This window comes from Oryzias melastigma, linkage group LG6 (genome assembly GCF_002922805.2).
Source record: "Oryzias melastigma strain HK-1 linkage group LG6, ASM292280v2, whole genome shotgun sequence".
NCBI lineage: Eukaryota > Metazoa > Chordata > Actinopteri > Beloniformes > Adrianichthyidae > Oryzias > Oryzias melastigma.
This window is the reverse complement of record NC_050517.1, coordinates 5166532-5175047: the sequence shown is the minus strand read 5'-3', so window position 1 is coordinate 5175047 and position 8516 is coordinate 5166532.

Below are 8516 nucleotides of genomic sequence, written 5' to 3'. Positions count from 1 at the left end.
CCATGAAAACAAACGACATCAGAACTTTTGCTAAGACGTACGTGCATACCGTATGACACCTTTATTATCTCCCGCCATCGCTACCTATGTGTCAAAGTTAGCGGCTGAATACCGCTAGCTGAGAGGCGAAGCTAGCGGTGAAGCTAGTAGCAAAGTTAGCAGCTGATCTTCGCTAGCTAAGAGGCAAAATTAGCAGCTGATTAGCACCTGGTTAGTGTCGAGATTAGCAGCTGAATACTGATAGCTGAGTGTCAATGTTCACTGCTAATTACCTCTAGTTGAGCAATGAAGCTAGCAGTGAAGCTAGCGACACAGTTAGAGGCTGAGCACTGTTAGCTGAGCAGAGAAATGTGATGTTTGTGTTAGCCTGGGGTGGTTCTGGTCGTGCAGACTCTTCCTGAAAGAAGTGGTTCTCACTGTGTGTCATCAGCAAGTGAGAACCCGCTCGTTTTTGTGGGTTGGGAGGGGCTAATGCTCACAGCCCAGGTTTTTAAAAGAATAGTCAGAAATGCGTGATTGGATGAAAATACAGCTTTGGGGTTTGTTATAGTGAGGAATTAACATTATAAAACACTGAAAAGTTAAAAAAGTTTATTTATGCAAAGCCAAACATGACAAACATGAAACCAAAGTGACAAAATAGATCCGGTAGACTAAAGTGAAGCCATTGACTAATTTACCAACTAGGCTAAATTAATCGAGTTGTAAAAACTAATACTTTTAATTGAAACCATGAGAGAGCAATGACCAAAATTAAAATACAAATTCGACTGTGAGGTGACATAATGCTGAGTGCTCTCACCTCCCAGTTCAAATCCCAGTAGGGACATTTCTATGTAGAGTTTCTCCGGCTGCATTGGATAGGTTTTCTCCAGATTTATTCCCCATTAAATAAAGCCTCATAGTTTGATTAATGATTGTAAATTGTTCCTGGTGGTGAATGTGACAGACTGGCAACCTGTTAAAGGTGTATCCCACCTTCACCCAACAGTAGCTTGGTTGGCTCAAGCTCATACCAAAGACTCTAAAAACGGGACCCAGTGCCTCCCTGCTTGGCACTCAGCACTAAGGAGTTGGACTGGGGGGTTAAACCACCAAATGGTTCCCGAGCGCGGCTGTGTCTGGAGCTCACCGCTCCCCCAGGGGAGGGGTCAAATGCGGAGAACAAATTTCAAACACTTAGGTGCGTGACAAATAGTGGGACTTTAACTTTAACCAAAGGAATTCACCGGGTTCTAAAGATGTATGGGTGGATAAAATTCAAAATGAAGGCAGAATAAAACAAATAGATTATCTAACGTGAAATGCAACCGGGGACACAAAACAGCCTAAAGAGTAACAGGAGAACTGAGACATGGAAAGAACAAAATCTCAGATTTTTACAATTTTAAGTTCTACTCCAATCAACTTCTAATCCACATGTATCAAAATCAAGGATCAGGGGCCAGATCCGGCCCTCCAGGTAATTATATGCGGCCCTCCAGATCATTTTATATTATTGTTATTAATGACCTGATGTTATCTTGTGCTTATTTCTAACTTGTATATTTTTGACAAAATATATTTTTATGGAGAGTAAAATTTTGAAAGTTATTTAAGGTTTAAGTTGATTTATTCTGGAATAATATTCCTGCCTTTTTATTATTCATAATTAGGTTAAAAAGTTAAGGTTTTAAAGGTTTGAAAATGGACATTCTGCAGCTTTATGGAATATTTTGGTATTTACTAAGATTTTTTAGGATATGTTGGCGTTAAGCTAATATTTCAGCTATATGCTAGCTGTTTTGGCTAGCCTAAGCTTTTTTTTGTTTTGTTTTATAGGCTAAGTTGGCATTTAGTTAATATTTTAGCTAGCTATCAATTTCAGCATCTTCATCTATCAGCACTAGCATCTTCAGCGGCTAAATTCAGCTCACAGAATTCACACTAGCATTATCACAGGTAATGCTATATATATAGTTCATAATTATCTAAGTCAATGTACAGATCCAAAACCCATCTTAATGACCATTTTAAAGATAAATGCTGCTGTCGCACAATGAAATAATTTTAGGTTTTATATTTATGGATTGTAGGGGTTTTTCCTGATTATATTCAAACTTTTTTTGTTTTTGTAACCTCTTTAATTTCTTTCTTAGATGGTCTTGCCTTTTGTGAGCCACCGTTGTAAAATAAGAATGTTCTTAATCTGTCCTGCCTGGATAAATATTGGTTAAATTTAAAACAACAACAACAAAAAAAAGTACAGGCACAATCTGATGTGCAATTTAAGCGTTTAACGCGACAGTCCGGCAGCAGCGCGATTTGAGCGTTACCGTGTGATTCGGGCGTCCCAAAGCAAAAGTGAAGTTTATCGTACTGGCAGAGTCTTTGAATGATCACATGAACCCAGACATGGAGACATATTTAAAAAACGCTTATTGAAGAGCTTTTTAAAATGAATAAATCTGACCTCTGAACAATAAGGATGTCACGGTGGCGAGGTGGTTAGCGCTCCACAGCGAGAGGGTCCTTGTTCAAATCCCAGCTAGGACCTTTCTGTGTGGATTTTAGATAGTGTCCCTGTGCATGTTTGGGCTACCACGTCACCCCAAAAGGGATATGGCGGGTTCAAAAAATAGATGGATGATTTCTCAACGTCGTCTGTGTCTTTTATGCATTGTAAATAAAATAAACAGACACGGTTCCATGTAGTGATCAGGCTCGAGCAGGGGTGTTAAATTCAATCACACAGGGGGGGAAAAACCAAAACACACCTTAGGTCGCGGGCCGAACAGGATAAACGTTTATTGAACACTCAAAAACTACATTTTTAAAACTTTAAAACCTTAACTTTTTAACATAATTATGAATAATAAAAAGGCCATAATATATTCCAGAACAAATCAACTTAAATCTTAAATAACATTTAATATTCAACTCTCCATAAAAATATATTTTACCAAAATTATACAAGTTAGAAATGAGCGCAAGATGACATTGAGTCATTAATAACAACAAAATAAAATGATCTGGAGGGCCGGATAGGATTACCTGGAGGGCCGGATCCGGCCCCCGAGCCTTGACTTTGACACATGTGGGCTATAGAGACATTTGGTGGAAGCTCCTCCCACATGCCTTTGGGGCATCAGGCATTAAGCAGTGAATTTGAAGGGCCATCCAATGTGAACCTTTTTTTTCTTTAGAAGGACTGAAATTCTTGATCTTCTTGGCATTGTTAAAATGTCAGTCTCTATAGGCGTGTGAAATTGAGATGTAATGTCTTTTTTGGAGTGTCTTTGACATCTTGAAAATCAAGATGTTCTTATTCATTTCTAAATTTTGAATCAAAATAATTTTTTGCATTTCATTTCAGAAAATGTAAAGCAAAAAAAACAGAAAAAAAACAAAGGAAAAATGTGGAAAAAAAATGTTTGTCACTGCTGGTTGGATGTTATTTCCTACTTCATCATAAAACAAAAATCTTGCACAGTGTTTATGCAAGAAGTTTTCCATGGACGTCTGATGAGTGTGGAGCTCAAACCACAGCCCACTTCAACACCTTTGGGCTCAGCTGGAACACTAAACAACGCTTGTGTGGCTGGAAAAGATAAATTTGTGCAACCGATTGCCAAACGTTGTGCAGAGATTGCTCATAAAAGTGAAAGATGTTACGACGGCCCTCTTGTGATTCTAAAAAGGAAATATTTACCAGTCACACATGGTTGTAATTGTCTGGTGCCTGAAGTGAAAAATCCAAATACCATGGTGACTTTTTCTTAAAAAACAAGAGATTAAGTTTAGAGCTCAGTCTGTTATTACATTTTACACATTTATTCAGTGGCTTAATCCCAATGCAAAGCAGAAGTAGAACTTTGATCTTAGTTTGGGTCTAAACCAAAAAATATCCATATTTTTTATTGGTTTTGGTTTGGACTCCAGCATTCAATAGCCTTTGAAAACAGAGCCAATCAAAAAATAAAAAAAGAAACAAACACCAGGCTCATATTCAGTCAAAATACAAAGGAAAAGATAAGAAAAGAAAGGCTGGGCGTTATCTAGACAAGGGATTGGAAGGAATTCATAAGACCTCAGGAATGAAAGATGTCAGCATTTAGAGGGTCTGATTCCAATTTCACTAACCTTGAACAATGCAACATCTAATGTACTGTACGTGCTGTCAGTCTGCTCTGTGAAACTTCACATGGATGGACAACAAGACACACATTTTTTTTTTATTCAGCCAATGTGGCATTGGTTAAAGTCAAAGCCTGTTGTGAGCAGAATGTTAGGATTCAAGAAAATGCGTATCATGCTGAGAATAATTGCTCAGACATTTGTTTATTCTTTAGTTTGCTGACAACAACTGGCAGGAATTTACTGAAAAAACAAGTTGGCGAGGATGTTAAGGTAATTTAGAGCTGGGGTTTTCCCTCACTGTTTGTAATTATCTGCAAAACAACACAAGTGACATTGTTTGCCAACACATGTCATTTTCTTTGGTTGGGTCAACATCTCCTGTCTTAAAGCTGAACTTATGATGAACTTATCTATATCCACAGACTGACCCAAACTGTGCCGGTCAATAGAAATATTTTTGGGTAAAATAGGACTTCCTTCTTTGTTCCCATAGGGTCGAAACACATAAAATTAACACACATAACTCCCTTTTTGTTGGGTGTTTCCTGACTTATACTTCATTTCATGAAATAGTTCTCACTGGAGTGTCAAATTAAGTTAGTGGTTGTGCATAGTGCTGTTTGTCTGCAATCAAATTAAGATATTTTCTAAGAAATCTGCATTCAGAGAAACCCTGTGTCTTAGCCCAGGGGTCTGCAACCTGTAGCTCCAGAACCACATGACTCTTTGACTCCTTCATTGTGGTTCTCTGGTTAATGAAGAATAAAAACACAACAAGTGTTAAGGAACACTACATTATACATCAGATTTTCTATTTTTGAATAAATTCAAGGATTTTAATTGTGCCCAAGGGTTTGAAAAATACAGTAAAAGTCAATTAATTAGCTCTGATTTAGTTTTGGTTTGTTAGAGTTAAAAGTTTTCTGACTGAGATGCATCAAAAAGAGTAAAATAAACTTTTTTTTCACTGTTTAATCATGTATTACTACATTTGCTTGATTGAGAAGATCCAAGGAAAGGGAGTCATGAACAGAAAATGACTATATTGAAAGTAGTAGTATTTAGTAATAGTATTTTTTCTTAATGTGTATGCTTTATTTAATACAAAAAATAACAGTTTTTTAATATATATATGAAAATAGTAATATTAACAAAGAGGCAAATCAGAGTCTCCATTTTTCTAAAGGGTGGAGTCAGATTTTGTGGCTCCTCCCAAGTTGTGATCAGTAAGGAATCCAATCCCAGTAGCTCTTTAACAGTTTGACACACTACTTTTTCATGGAAAAAAAAAAAAAAGAAATAATTAAAAACGTAAATAAAATCACTCAAAAGTTTGATGTAATCAATAACTGCAGTGTACCCTTCCCTTTTTGTCACAGTTGTCTATGCTGGGTTGGGGGGAGGAGAGGGGCGCAGTGTTGCTGCTGTTAGTGCTTATTTAAAACTTTAAGGATGAAAAAAAGAAGAGGAGGAAACATGGATTTAAAGCAGAGGCTTGTCTGTTTTACTAAAATAAAGTGAAATTCACTCCTGCCTGCATCTTAGTCAAAAAAAATAATAATAATTTAACTGGCAATCTAGTGTTTTTTCTAACACTTTTAACTGTTGAAATACCCCTACTTTCCTCTTGAACATTGCCCTGGGCCGGATCCGGCCCTCCAGATCATTTTATTTTATTGTTATAAATGGCCCGATGTTATCTTGCACTCATTGTACAATTTTGACAAAATATATTTTTATGGAGAGTTAAATATCAAATGTTATTTAAGGTTTAAGTTAATTTGTTCAGGAATAATGTTCCTGCCTTTTTATTATTCATGTTTATGTCAAAAAGTTACATTTTCAAAATTTTAAAAATGGGCTTTCTGCTAGTTTTTTTGGACTATTTTGGCATTTACTAAGATTATTTAGGCTATTTTGGAATTTGGCTATTTCAGCTACATGCTAGGTTTTTTGGCTAACCTAAGTTTAAGTTTTTTAATGCTAATTTGGCATTTAGCTGAGAAATGTCTATCAGTTTCAGCATTTTCACCTATTAGCTTTAGTGATTTCAGCTATCAGCCTTAGCATTTCAGCCTCTTCAGCAGCCAAATTCAGCTTACAGCATTCACACTATCTTTATCACAGGTAATGCTAGATATCTAGTTCATAATTATGGTAAAAAATTACAGTGTTTTAAAAATGTAGTTTCAGATTGTATAAATTTGTATCCTGTTCGGCCCGAGACCTAAGGTGTCTTTTGGATTTTGGCCCCTTGAGCGATTGAGTTTGACACTCCTCTAAGGGATCACCAAGCACTATGATTTTAAAAATGTGTGGGGGCCACCTCGATGCCCTGCACAGATTTGCCCATTTTTAACAGACGACAGCCTGTATCCACCCTTCAAAGCAATTGTGACTAAAGAATTACCTTCATCTGTGTGAAAAATGATGAAAAAGAGTGGATCCACCACCAGATATCGGGAGTTCTAAAAAATCCCCTTAGGATGTTATTTTCATTTGGTGGAACAAATGAGTGGTCAGATTAGTAAGCTTTAACCTGGCTTGCATTTTTACCAAAATGTGTTGGCCAGATCACAGCAATAAAGTCTGTAAACCCGTGTGACACTATGTGGCTCAACAGCCCATTCAACACAGAGGAATGCAGAGAGAGAAAAAAAAGATGTAATGAAATTCACCAAACATTCCATATTCTTTCTTCTTGAAAAGAGTGTTTTCAAAAATACTAAGCAATTTAACTCCTAACCATGATTTATTAACATGACATGTTAACATGACTGCACGGAAGCGACAATCTTTTTTGTGAGCCAACCACTAAACTGCAGTAATAGCCCTGCTGCACCACAACTATACCAAACCACTTGACTTTATACTCAGCAGCAGTGTGCCAAAGGGGTTTCTCAGTCAAAAAACTTTTGTTTTTTTCCTAGCTGCCCAATTTGGGGAATATGTGACTTATGCATAATCTAAGGCACATGTGTCAAAGTCAAGGCCCGGGGGCCGGATCCGGCCCTCCAGGTAATTCTATCCGGCCCTCCAGATAATTCTATCCGGCCCTCCAGATCATTTTATTCTATTATTATTAATGCCCCGATGTTATCTTGTGCTCATTTCTAACTTGTATAATTTTGCCAAAATATATATTTTTTGGAGAGTTAAATATTAAATGTTATTTAAGATTTAAGTTGATTTGTTCTGGAATAATAGTACGGCCTTTTTATTATTCCTATTTATGTTAAAAAGTTATGGTTTTAAAAATGGTCATTCTGTTAGCTTTTTGGATTATTTTGGCATTTAGTAAGATTTTTTAGGCTATTTTGGAGTTTAGCTAATATTTCAGCTACATGCTAGCTGTTTTGGCTAATTTAGGCTTTTTTCATTTTTTTAGGCTATTTTGGAGTAAGGCTAATATTTACACGCTAGCTGTTTTGGCTAATTTTTGCTTTTCTCAGTCTTTTAGGCTGTTTTGAAGTTTAGCTATTTTTTCAGCTACGTGCTAGCTGTTTTGGCTAATTTAGGCTTTTTTCATTTTTTTAGGCTATTTTGGAGTAAGGCTAATATTTACACACTAGCTGTTTTGGCTAATTTTTGCTTTTCTCAGTCTTTTAGGCTGTTTTGAAGTTTAGCTATTTTTTCAGCTACGTGCTAGCTGTTTTGGCTATTATTTTTTTAGGCTATTTTGGACTTTAGCTAATATTTTAGCCATCAGCTTGAGCATTTTCAGTTATTAGCTTCAGGGATTTCAGCTATCATCTTCAGCTGCCAAATTCAGCTTACAGCATCTCACTTAAATTATCCGGCCAGGTAATGCTATATATCTATTTTATAATTATGTTAAAAAGTTATGTTTTTTAAGTTTTAAAAATGTAAATTTGGTGTTTTTAATAAATGTCTATCTTGTTTGGCCCGTGATCAAAGGTGTTTTGGATTTTTGCCCCTTGTGTGATTGAGTTTGACCCCCCTGCTCTAAGGCCTTCTTCAAAGTCACTAACCTTGAGTCATGCATTTCAAACCATGTGACTATGGCTTAGAATAAGGGGTTAATGAAGGGATACAGCTTTCCTCCACTGCTGCCACAGCGCACATGTTGACCCTTCAAAGTTGTGTGGGGAAACCTCTAAGCACTTCTCCATTAAAAGGCCTATATTATGCTATTCTTAAGCCTTTCAAAGTTTTATATATCTATTTGTATGATTAGATATTACGTTTGTTTGACTAAGGAACAAATTATTTATGAAATTTGAATTATTTTTTGAGAAGTATTTCCCTACCCGGAAGTAAGAAAACTTGATCTCTGAGGCTCCGCCTTTCACTCCTTGAGGTTGCCACCCAATTCATGACATCAGGCTTGAGCCTTTCTCAGTAGTCTGTCTGCGTTTGACCAACGAAAACAAACA